General features: G+C 47.8%; 1 long non-coding RNA gene across 2 annotated transcripts in view; it reads right to left on the bottom strand.

Moving 5' to 3' along the window:
- Positions 1-11004, bottom strand: part of LOC110260247 — a 104583-nt gene extending 93579 nt beyond the window's left edge. Inside the window, exons 1-2 of one of the 2 annotated variants that reach the window (XR_002343183.1) lie at positions 10425-11004; positions 2122-2268 (exon numbers count right to left, since the gene is read on the bottom strand). This is a non-coding gene — a long non-coding RNA (uncharacterized LOC110260247). The remainder of the gene's footprint in view (positions 1-2121; positions 2269-10424) is intronic. The other variant, XR_002343184.1, reaches the window with a different exon arrangement.

Here is a 12392-nt window from a genome sequence, read left to right as displayed (position 1 = left end):
AGCCAGCCCAGCCCTCAGATGCCTCAGTCTGCTAAGTCAGTAAGTTCCAGACTGCTATTGTTAGTATTGTATGACTTGTAGATGGGGGTGCCTGATAAAACACAGGACGCGCCCTTAAACTTGAATTAAAATAAACAGAAGACAATTTTTAAAATTAGGTGTGGGTGCCAAATTTTGCATGGGACATATTTGCATTAAAAATTATTTGTTGTTTAACTGAAATTGACATTTGACTGGATGGCCTATATTTTTATTTGCTACTCTGGCAATCCTTCTTGTAATCAAAATGTATTAGTGATGGATGCTGAAACACAGTGTTCAGGTGAAGATCTTTAACGTCTGTCGTTTGGGTGGCTGGGAGATGGGAATCCTTGGCTGGATCTAGATGTCACAGAGCGACAACGCCTGAGGATGTTGTTCCCAGCATTGTTTCCAAAACAGGGGTCGCATGTTGGTGTTAGTGGTGTTGACCTGGGTTGGGGAGTGGTGAGAAGACAGGGTTCTGAGCTGAGCCAAGGATGAGCAACCATCAGGAAAGCCCAGACCTGGATGTATTCAGGAATAAAGGTCAAGGGGAAATGCAGTGGAGACACATTGAAGACACATTTGTTTCAGGGAGTTCCCTTCATGGCTCAGGGGTTAACGAATCCGACTAGGAACCATGAGGTTTTGGGTTCGATCCCTGGCCTCGCTCAGTGGGTTAAGGATCTGGCGTTGCCGTGAGCTGTGGCGTAGGCCGGCGGCTACAGCTCCAATTGGACCCCTAGCCTGGGAGCCTCCATATGCCGCAGGTGTGGCCCCAAAAAGACAAAAGACAAAAAAAAAAAAAAAACGCATAAGACACATTTGTTTCTCTGTGTTCGATGGTCTAGGCAAGGAAGGGGGAGAGGGAGGGAGAAAGAGGCAGAGAAAGAAAATAACAACGGAAATAATGTGGATGTTAAGAGTGTGCTCTTTTTAACTTTTTTCCAAAGGCTTAAGAAAGGAAAATCACACAAAACCTTCAATCTCTCTATATTACATAGATTTCAAGTTAAAAAAGGAATTCCTGTTCTGGATCAGCAGGTGAAGAACCTGTGAGGATGTGGGTTCGATCCCTGGCCTTGCTCAGCGGGTTAAGGTGCCGGCATTGCCGTGAGCAGCTGGGTAGGTCGCAGATGTGCCTTGGATCCGGCATTCCTGAGGCTGTGCCGCAGGCTGCCAGCTGCAGCTCCAGTTTGACTCCTGGTCCGGGAACATCCATATGCCACAGGTGCAGCAGTAAAAACACAAACAAAACTTAAAAAAAAAAAAAAAAAAAAGAAAGAAAGAAAAGAAAAAAAGAATGTGGATGCTGAGAGTGGTCCTAGAGACAGTTAAGGGGGATGGTGTTAGGGATCGAGTCCCTCCACTGGCCTCTTCCAGGGCCAGCATCTCCCCACTGAGGGTAATTCAAGGGCCGCTGCTCCGACAGGGCTGACGGTCAAGATATTCAATACCTGGGACTCCAGACTGGTGTGTCTGCTCTGTTTGAACAATTTCCCCTTGACCCACTGACGTTCGCCCTTAACCTTTGCATAAGCAGTCACACTTGAGAAGTGAGAAATGAGGCAAGCAGAACCCTGGCACCTACAGACACCAGAGGTCATTGAACACAGAGGCCGGAGAGGGGTGTGGAGGTATCACCGTGCTTTGTCGTGCCGTGCCTCCCCGGTTCCGCCTCCCTGTCACAGTCCATGTCGTGTGTCCCTCTAAGGGAGCTGCTGGGAGTCCCGGGCCCACGCCTTGGTTTGGCTGTTCTTGCCCTGCAGGGAGGCCCTGCCCCAGCGCCGATTCCTGAATGTCTCTGCCCCTCGCCTGGCATCAGGTGATTCTCTCCCCTCCCTAGTTTAGCCCTTGCACAGCCAAAATGCACCATCAGATTTGATAAACGCCTTCATATCAGTTACGGATTCCCCAGACCCTCGAGGTCACATTGCACAAATAAAAATCCATCTCACTCTTCAAAAATAAACTGAGAACTTAAAGAAACAAAAAGAAAACCAAGCCAGGAACCGTGCTATGTGTGCCTAAAGTGTAACTGTTGCATAGCTCTGTAGTTGCCCGCTCACCATGAAACGGCAGAGGGTGGAAAGCACTGACCTGTGATGATGGTGTGTTGAGTGTGGCTGACTTGGCATGAGGCTTGGGGAGCAGAGGGGTCATATCACCAAACACTGGCTCAGGGCCGAGGGGCAACTAGGTGACTCCTCTCAGCTGCATTTTACTCGGGTATCAGGGATGCAAAGACTGAAAAAGATCAGGGAACAAGGTTAGAATGTCAAATAACAAGGCAAAAATATTTCACATATTTGCTGTGTAACCTGAATATTCCCAGACACGAGCCTGCGGCTACCCCAGAAGCTGCCGTAACATTAGAATTTGAGGAGTTCCCGTTGTAGCTCATGAGGTTAAGAACTTGACATAGTATCAGTGAGGATGTGGGTTCAATCTCTGGCCTTATTCAATGGGTTAAAGATCTGGCATTACCGTGGCTGTGGTGCAGGCCAGCAGCTGCAGCTCTGAGTCAACCCCTGGCCGGCGAACTTCACATCCCACAGGTGTGGCCATGTTTAAAAAAAAAAAAAAATGAATTTGAACATTACTAGGCTCAGAGAAAGGGCCAGGAGGTGAGAGGGTCTTGGTGATGTTGAGCCAGTCTTCCAAGTTTGTACTACTGCTGGAGCCTTAGTGGCTCTTAATGTCAGACTATACTGAAGAACCAGTACTGAGGGAGTTCCCATTGTGACTCAGTAGTAACGAACCTGACTAGCATCCATGAGGACATGGGTTCAATCCCTGGCCTTACTCAGTGGGGTTAAGGATCTGGTATTGCTGTGAGCTGTGGTGTAGGTCACAGATATGGCTCAGCTCCTGCGTTGCTGTGGCTGTGGTATAGGCCGGCAGTTGAAGCTCTGATTTGACCCCTAGCCTGGGAACTTCCATATGGCTTGGGTGCGGTCCCCCCAAAACAAACAAACAAAAAAACCCCTAAAACAACCCAATACTGAGAAAGAGCTCACCTAAGAGGACCTAATGGGGCTACTCAAGATGCTGGTGTTATCACACCCATCCCAGTGGCCCCTCCTCCTCCCCCTCTAGTTTTAACAGGCACAAGGCATTGTTCCTGGAGCACCTCCTTCCCTGGCTGCCTCTACCCCTTCTCTCCTGGCTTGGGCAGCCTTTCTCTGAAGCACTGTCCACGTCCGTGGGACAAGGAGGTGTGTGTGGCAGTGGCGAGGGGAGATGCATAGGGGGGCTTCCAGAGTAAGTCAGGAGCAGCCCTTGATGGGGACCCACCGGTGTTCACTACCACGGCCCCTCCCAACTCCCACCACCCCCGTCACCCGTTAGAAACTCTTTAGGGCTAAAAGGAAAAAAAAAAAAAAAAAAGCAAAAACCAAAGCCCTCACTATATTTCAAGTATAAGTATTTCCTGGGTTAAGGGTTAAGTCTAGCAACGATTTTTCATACTGTTCTCTCATTTGCTTTCATCACATCCTAGCCGAGCACAGTGGGGGGAGCCAGGAAGTGGCTGAAGGAGAGACCGGGGAGGAGGAGGAGGAGGAGGAGGGATTGCACAGGAGGGCAGGGGAGCCCGGGGCTGGGGAATGACTGCACCGACGACACGTGACTTAAACCATCTCTGGCCTGTCTCCATTCACGATGAATTCTGGAAAAAGATCTCGACTCACAGGGCCTCTACCTGATGACAAACTATCTGCAAATAGTGTTTTTCTCTGGTTTGAGATTTGGTCCCAGCTTTTGTCACCAGTTTGGTTTCAGTTTCTGGCCCATGGTTGTCTCCTTTCTCTCCGCAGCCTATATTGCCAGGGCAATGCAATCTCCGATTCTTGCGAAGCTTTCCAGCCACTGGCCACAGGGCGCCCCGCCCGCATCAAGGGCTTTCCTTGCCACGGGTCCCTTGCCTGGTGCTTCCTGGCCAGGGCGGCTGCACCCCTCAGAGATAACAGGTTAAGGAGAGCTCTCTGCACACTTCAACCCAGTGTTGTCCCTCCGCTGTGAGACCAGAGGTCACATGGCCCCTCTTTCTCCTCTTTGAGCATCTCTCCCAGACAAGAAGCCGCATGACAACCCCAGTAATGAGCACCGTTGGTCAACTTTTGGGTTATGTCAAGAAGAAGAGGAGAGAATTTAGGTCCTACAAGTCCAGAGTCAATGGCTTGAAATCCACCCTGGACACTTCTGTTCTGCCAAGTTTATTGCCAGGGCTTCCTTCCCTTCTCCCCAACCTACCCCCTCACCCCCAATCCAAGCAGCTCAGTCTTCTCCCTGCTCCCATTTTATAATGGTTCATCAACCCGCAGGGCAGTGTGCCAGAAGACAGAAGTCCTGCCTGTTCTCTCTCAGATCCAGCAGGCAGGAGTGGTTGGTCAAAAGCATAGGTCTGCACCCTGACTGCCTGCATCAAGTCCTAGCTCAGATACTTTGTAAAGGTGAGAATTTAGGCAACCTGCTTAACATCTCTGTTTCCTATCTGTGAAATGAGCATGATTTATCTACACAGAGCATTGCTATGAGAATCAAGTGGGATACTAGGTAAAACTTAGACCCTGGCACGTTGTAAGTGCCATACTAGGTAAAATAGTTTTTCCTTTAAGGATTAATTCTTGAGAGGTAGCTTATCAACCACTATTATCCCTCTGGGATCAGACCTCAACCTTAAGCACATTCCTTCCTTCTAGGGATGGTCAGTGCTCTCAACTAGAGAGTTTACGATGAATGAAATAGTCATCGAAATACCTTTAAGCCAATCCTCATTCATTCAGGCTTAGAGAACTTCTCTCTGCAACAACTCGTTTTTCAGCTTACTGACCTCCATCAGTTAGTGGCTGCCCTGAAGCGCTTCACCATGCATTAAATGATTCATTCCAGTTTCTCCACATGGTTTCCCCGTGTCTTTTTAGCCCACCCCTAAATCAGCTTGAACAAGGGCCCGGGTTCCTGGCTCTCACTGTGTTCCCTCCTGTCAAATGATTATGGCATCAGCACATCACAAAAGCACAATGGACAATTTTAGAAGAATCTACAGGAACATAGAGGTAATACAAGCCACAATAAATTGTGAAGCCGAATTTTTCTAAAGATAGCTCTCCTGATGCCTCCAAGCCCAGCTACAACTGTAGGGTTTCATCGGGCTTTTATGTTCCCATGGTAACCAATGTACGTGCAAAGCTTATAAACATATATTACGAGAGCCTGTCAGTGGAAAACATGCAGCACCAAGAGTGAGAAGAGCCAGGTCTAACCTCAGCTCTGCATTTCATCAGCTGGGTGGTCTGGGAAGCTACTTATAAGGATCTGAGCCCGGGTTTCAGACTCCGTCAGTGTTCCTCAAAGTATGTGCCTCAGGTCACCTACCTCCAAATCAATGGTTATGCTTTCGTAAAGTGCATATTCTTCAGCCCCTTCCTGAACTAGTGAATCTGAATCTCTGGGGATAGGGGCCAAGAACCGCATTGGTAACAAGATCTCCATATGATTCTTAAACACACTGAAATCTGAGACTCATGGGGCTCTATGGCGCCCCTCTAACATGTTATAGTTCTTTGCTTATTCCTGCAGGTCAGAATTTGATTGCTTTGGACTCACAGTGTCTTTGCAAAACTCCCTGCACAACACCAGGAAGAATCTGCTCTTCAGAATACACTTTCCTTACCATGTGTTTACCCAGAACTTCCTCTGTGTCAAGCACTAGTCTTAGGATCCAGCATTCAAAAGAGATAAAAACATCTGTCCTCATGCAGCTTACATTTCAGCGTGTGGGAGCAGAGACAATAAACTGTTAGTAAATATAAAAACAGGGGAATTATATAGCATGTGAGAAGATGATAAATGTGGTTGGAAAAGAATAGAGCCAGGTAGGATGGTCAGTGACCAGTGGTGGCCAGCCCCTTGCCTCAAGGAGGGATCAGCTTGGTGGTATAATCTGTGCTCCCTGAGCTCTCTCTCAGGGAGGTCACATCCCTGCTAGCCCCCCTCTCCCCACCCTATCCTGCTCCCCTCCCTCCCCTCATCCAGGGACATTCTCTATAAATCACTTGCACAAGAATCCCCACCTCATGGTCTATTCTAGGGAACCCAGCCTAGGGCAGGCTCCCAACCCCAGTGCGGTTCTGGAGACCAGGAGAACCAAGCAAACTTGTTACATTTTCTTCTTCTTTCTTTCTGTCTGTCTGTCTTTTTTTTTTTTTTTTTTTTTTTTTTTGTCTTTTTGCCTTTTACGCGAGCCACTCCCGCGGCATATGGAGGTTCCCAGGCTAGGGGTCTAATCGGAGCTGTAGCCACTGGCCTACGCCAGAGCCACAGCAACTCGGGATCCGAGCCGCGTCTGCAATCTACACCACAGCTCACGGCAACGCCGGATCGTTAACCCACTGAGCAAGGGCAGGGACCGAACCCGCCACCTCATGGTTCCTAGTCGGATTCGTTAACCACTGCGCCACGACGGGAACTCCTGTCTGTCTTTTTAGGGCCACACCAGTGGCATATAAAGGTTCCCAGGCTAGGGGTCAAATCAGAGCTGTAGGCACTGGCCTACACCACAGCCACAGCAACACAAGATCTGAGCCATGTCTGCGACCTACACCACAGCTCATGGCAACGCTGGGTCCTTAACCCACTGAGCAAGGGACTGAACCCCAAACCTCATGGATACTAGTCTGGTTTGTTAACCGCTGAGCCACGAGAGGAACTCCATCTTGTTCCATCTTCATCCTCAATTTATATATATACATATTGATTTTTAGGGCTGTACCTCTGGCATATGGAAGTTCCCAAGCTAGGAGTCAAATCGATGCTGCAGCTACTGGCCTAAGCCACAGCCACAGCATCGCCAGATCCGAGCCTTGTCTGTGACCTACACCACTGCTCAAGGCATCAGCAGATCCTTAACTCAACTGAGCAGGGCCAGGGATCGAACCCTTGTCCTGAGGAATACCCGTTGGATTCATTACCACAGAGCCACAATGGGAACTCCCCTCAAATTATATTTAACATTCAGTCTTTCAGATGTCTGACATTGCCCTGCGGAGAGAAGCAGGCGAGGCTCCCTGAGATGTATTGCCTGGTGTCCGCTCTGTCTCTCCCATTTCTTTGCCCCTGCAGCCACAGCCATTTCCTGAGCACCCACAGGGTGGCAGGGACTGTGCCCGGCTTGGGGGTGGGGGAGCACAGCACAGCCTGAGGTCCTTCTCGTCACATGCTAGCACACTAATGACCAATTCCTATCAAATACCTAACAGGTAATTGAACATGACCAAACTTTTTGTATGATTGGCTCTCTTAAAGATAACGTTCATATACCTTCATCATTAGCATTTTTTTTAATAACAAATCCAGCTTTGACACATATCTGCTCAAATGACCATTCCCGTCTTGACTGCCTCTTCCAAGCAGACAGAGAAGGGAGGGCAGGGCCAGAAGAGATGGGCGCCAGCAGCGTGTTCTACTTCAGGACAGATGAATGAGTGGACTCCCCTGGTTTTCATTACAAAAGGAAAAGCCCCACTTCGCCTGCATAAACCCCTACTTTTCACATTCACCACATCAGAGGTCCATTTTTTTTCTTTTAAGGATGTTGATGGATGCTGAAGCAGACATTCCTGACAGCCTTGACAGCACAGACATTCTTGAAATAGTTGCAAGATTAAAAAGATAGAAAAAAAAAATGCTCAGGAGGTTTTCTTTTAACATAAGTTTTGTAATATAATTCTTTGCTCCTGGCACTTGGTGGGGGGTTACATGGGGAAAAATGAAAGGGGGCCCATGTCTGGAAGTTTGCCAGTGGCTTCCGTGGTTAAGGTCGACCTGCCCGCTAGCTAATACCCGAGGGTGGAGGTGAGGGTCTTGAACTGGCAGAGCCCCCTTCACGTGGATGCAGTGGGAACCCCCATGAATGCTTTAAGAACAGGGTGTCCGGAGTTCCCATCGTGGCGCAGCGGAAACTAATCTGACTAGGAACCATGAGGTTGCGGGTTCAATCCCTGGCCACGCTCATTGGGTTGGGGATCCGGTGCTGCCGTGAGCTGTGGTGTGGGTCACAGACACGGCTCGGATCAGGTGTGGCTATGGCTATGGCGCAGGCCAGCAGCTGTAACTGTAATTCGACCCCTAGCCTGGGAACCTCGGTATATGCCACGGGTGTGGCCCTAAAAAGACAAAAGACAAAAAGAAAAAAAAAAGAAAAGAAAATTAAAAAAAAAAAAGAACGGGGTTTTCAACAGGTAAAAGAGGAAGAAGAGTTTTGCATAAAGAAAGAACTTGAGTCATTGCCCTCTGGTATTGCATCTCACAGGAGAGGGGAAGAACCCAGTGGGACACAGAAGGAGAGTGACGGTGACTCACTGCTCAAGTGTCACGCTTTCAGCCAGTTTCCTGCAGACAGGAAGGGCTGCTGAGTTACTCACAGTCCACTTTCTCCTGCAGAGTCTCTCTCCACAGGCCCTCAAAGCAAAATTCCGCAGTCTTTGGACTCAGCTCCCTGGCTTCCTCTCCCGACTCGCCCCTCTCGCCACAAATTTGGTGGGGGCGGGGACCCTAGAGCCCATCTTACTGCTCAGCCCACATGTGCAGGAGAACCAGGGGATCTTGCGAAAATGCAGAACTGGAGTCCACAGCTCTGGATGGGACTAAGCTCTCGGGAGATTCTTCTACTATCGTGGCCTCTGAACTGGATGACCAGAGCTGAGCTGATTCAGAAGCAGACACATTGGGGGGACGGACGTCACCTCCTGCGGCTGCTGTATTGATCAAGGTGATTTTCTTTTCTGGGCACAGCAGCTCCCCAGTCTCATCCTTGGCAAAGATCCTAGTGATGGAGCGCCGTTCGGTCCACACCCCTCATGGTCCCACTGTACCCACACCACCCTCAGGCTATAACCAACACCCTGGCCAGCATGCCTGCCTGCCTCCTGTGACCGGGTCCAGAGCAGGCCTCCTGAAAGAGAACATTCGCTAGACACAAAAGCAGAAAATGAAATCTCGCATTCGCCAGGCGATTTTCTGCTCCATCACCCTGCCTCCAGCTGCTTTATGAGCAGCGGCTCAGCGAGGCAGCCTTTCTCTGCCGCAGCAAGACACGCACTTGGAACCGGAGCCGCACCTCCTCCGCGGTGGAGTGTGCTTTGCATTCAACAGCCTCTCCAGATGAAAGGGCCATTTGCTTCTAAATGGCAGAAATTGCCATTTCTTTATTGCTCTCATAACAGGGGCTGCCCTAAAATTGGCATGAGGGGCTCCCAGTTTGCAGTTTCTCCTGCCTCCCAAGCTTTGCTCATTTTTCACAGCTCTTGAGCTCTCCCTTTCAATTCCAGCCTGCCTGAGTGGGCGAGAGCGGAGGACAGGGTGGGGGGGTGGAGGATGCTAATTAGCCCAGGCTAAGAGCAGCCTTGGCAAGAAGCCATGAGAAGGGGAGGCCTGGTCAGATGGAGATGATGACTCAGGGCTCACAAGAGAACCTGCACCCATATGGGGCTTGAGTCACGGATGGATGTTCCCTGTGCTGTTAGATGAAGGCTGGAGCCAGGATGAATCCTAAACAGGGAAAGACAGGTTGACACAGACATGAAAGCTGTCAAGTCAGAATAAGACACGCCTGTCAGCTTTGTTGCCAGGATTTTGTGTTCTTTGATTAATGCCACAGAGCACGGAGCAGTGTGCAGATGGCTGTTTGAAAGCATCCTAGCATCAATCAAAGAGTGCCCTCCTGGCTGGGGAGCGGAGTGGGCAAACCGCTCCAGGCAGGGGGAGTGACATTCTCTCCCTCTTGGAAGCCACCTCAACTCACCAAAAGGCCCTTGAAACCATTCACTCCAAAAATGACTTCTGCAAGGCAAGGCTGGGCTGATAGGTCCTTCAAGAAACTGGATAGACACGATTTCCCTGATAGATGCTCTAGGATCTCCTGGGGGCACTGTCAAGGGTATAGGTTTGGTCTGGGCTCCACTAGGGGTAGGGGAGGCCCTTTAAGTAGACAGGGGAGTTGATATGTTTAAAGTGCTTAGCGCATAGAGAATCAATCAATCAATCAATCAATAAAAGGCATTCCCGTCATGGCGCAGCGGAAACGAACCCGACTAGGAACCATGAGGTTTCGGGTTTGATCCCTGGCCTTGCTCAGTGGGTTAAGGATCCGGCATTGCCATGAGCTGTGGTGCAGATCGCAGATGGGGCTCGGATCTGGCGTTGCTGTGGCTGTGGTGTGGCGGCGACAGCTCCGATTAGACCCCTAGCCTGGGAACCTCTACATGCCACAGGTGTGGCCCTCAAAAGACAAAAAGACAAATAAATAAATACATAAAGAGCTTAAAGCAGCATCCAGCCTTATGTAAACAGCTATTATTATGAGGCAATTTGACTCACTCTGGAGGTGCCTTCAAACCCACCTGGAACTGAATGCATCCGCCCTTCAGAAGTAACCATCTTCTCTGAGCTTCTATAAATCTGTCTCCACTGGTCTGTCGTGACCAAAGTAATATATGATACAGTGAGTTCTTCACTGATCAAGGAAAGAGTCAATATTTTTGACTGATTTATGTCTTTTAAAAAACGATTCAATTCGAATGGATGTGAAGTTGCTCTCTGAATAGTAGAGAAAGTGAGCTATACTTAACTCTCTGGAAATTACCCATAACCATCAGCACCGGCCAGCTAGGCTGTGGCGTAGCATGGTTATCGACACACACACTGCATGGGTTTAACGCCTGGCTCCTCCGGTTACGAGCTGTGTGACCTTGGGCAACTGCCTTTGCCTTCTCTATGTCAGTTTCCTAATCTGTGGAATGGAGGATAAGAAGAGTATCTATCTTAGTAGGTTGTGGTGAGAACAAAATGTGTTCTTGTGTGGAGAGTACCTGGCCTCGTGCCTGGCACGTAACTGGGGCTGTCACCTTTTTGGAGGTGTTGGATACCACTGATCATGTGTCTGTCAATAGAAAGAATACAGGGAGGTCACTTTGCTGTGCAGGAGAAATGGACAGAACGCTGTAAATGAACTATAATGGCAACAATAAATATCATAAAATAAAATAAAAATAAAAAAGAACCCATGAAAGAAAAAAAGAAAGAAGACAGGGAACTGCTATACTAGATTATTTATTGGTCATTCCATCAATATATTCATCAGTATTTATCCGAGGTCTTCTTGTTTGAAAATTCTGCTTCACTTACTGAAAACCAATTCTGTGTATCCAGGTTTTCAAAGTTGATGTTTAGAGGATTAATGGAATACCAAAGGATTATCTGCTTATTTTAGTTCAAAGATTTGATGTAGATACCCTTTCAAAATCCAACTCCTTTAGAGCATTCTAAATGTAACTCAATGAAAACCTTAATTCTATGGAAGGTTCCAGAATATTCCCAGAATTTGTTCTGTCTCTTCCATATGAACCAAATTGCAGAGTAACCAAAAAGCCTTAGTGGATGCAGGAATGTTCCTCCATATCAAAATTATGGAGGAATTGAGTTATGAAGGACACACCAAAACAAGTGGTGATCATCAATAGAGGATAAAATAGAGGTTAATGGGAACTTTAGCACAGAGCACAAGGCTATTACCAGCCAAACTCACCGAACAATCTTGGCATCACTAAAAATGCAACCACGTATTATAGATCTTCAGATAGGATGTAAAGTGAAGTAAATAGGATCACCAGTGAAGTACACTTGGGGAAAAGACTGAACTTGAATCAAGTTCAGCCATTAAATCTAACTTCTAGGCTATAGAATACAGTGGGGAGATGGATGTATTAAATGGACGTGTAAAAGCTAAGATGTGAGATACCCCAGAGAAGCTTAGTTTCTTCAAAAAGGTCAATCACTTGTAAAGAAAAATGAAGGGATGATTCTTCTAGAGTAAAAGAGCTTTGGGAGGTCCCTGGGGGCCTAGTGATTAAGGAGGTGGTGTGGTTCAATACCTGGCCTGGGAACTTCTACATACATGAGGTGGGCAGAGCTTAAAAAAAAAAAGAGAGAGAGAGAGATTTGAAGAACACTTGAGAGGTAGAACCACCACATACCATTCATGGGCTGTTGGGATCTTGATTTGACCAAAAAGCTATGTATCAATAATTTCAATAATTGAGAAAAGTTAAATATGGCCTGGTATGAGATGATATTGAGGAATTGTTGTTAATTTTAGTAGATCTGATGATGGCATAAAAGTTATACAGGAACAGACCCCTTTTGGGAAAGACAAATGACATGCTATTTGGAATTTCTCCATGGTTTTGTGTGTGTGTGTGTGTGTGTGTGTGTGTGTGTGTGTGTGTGTGTGTGTGTTCTACTTTGGAAGTGCTTAGAAATTTTCATAATAAAAATTTTAAGAAAGCCCTCAAATAAACATTATTAAAACA

Source organism: Sus scrofa, chromosome 4 (genome assembly GCF_000003025.6).
Source record: "Sus scrofa isolate TJ Tabasco breed Duroc chromosome 4, Sscrofa11.1, whole genome shotgun sequence".
Taxonomy (NCBI): Eukaryota; Metazoa; Chordata; class Mammalia; order Artiodactyla; family Suidae; genus Sus; species Sus scrofa.
Note: the sequence above shows the minus strand (reverse complement) of the source record. Positions and strands in the feature narration are given on the sequence as shown.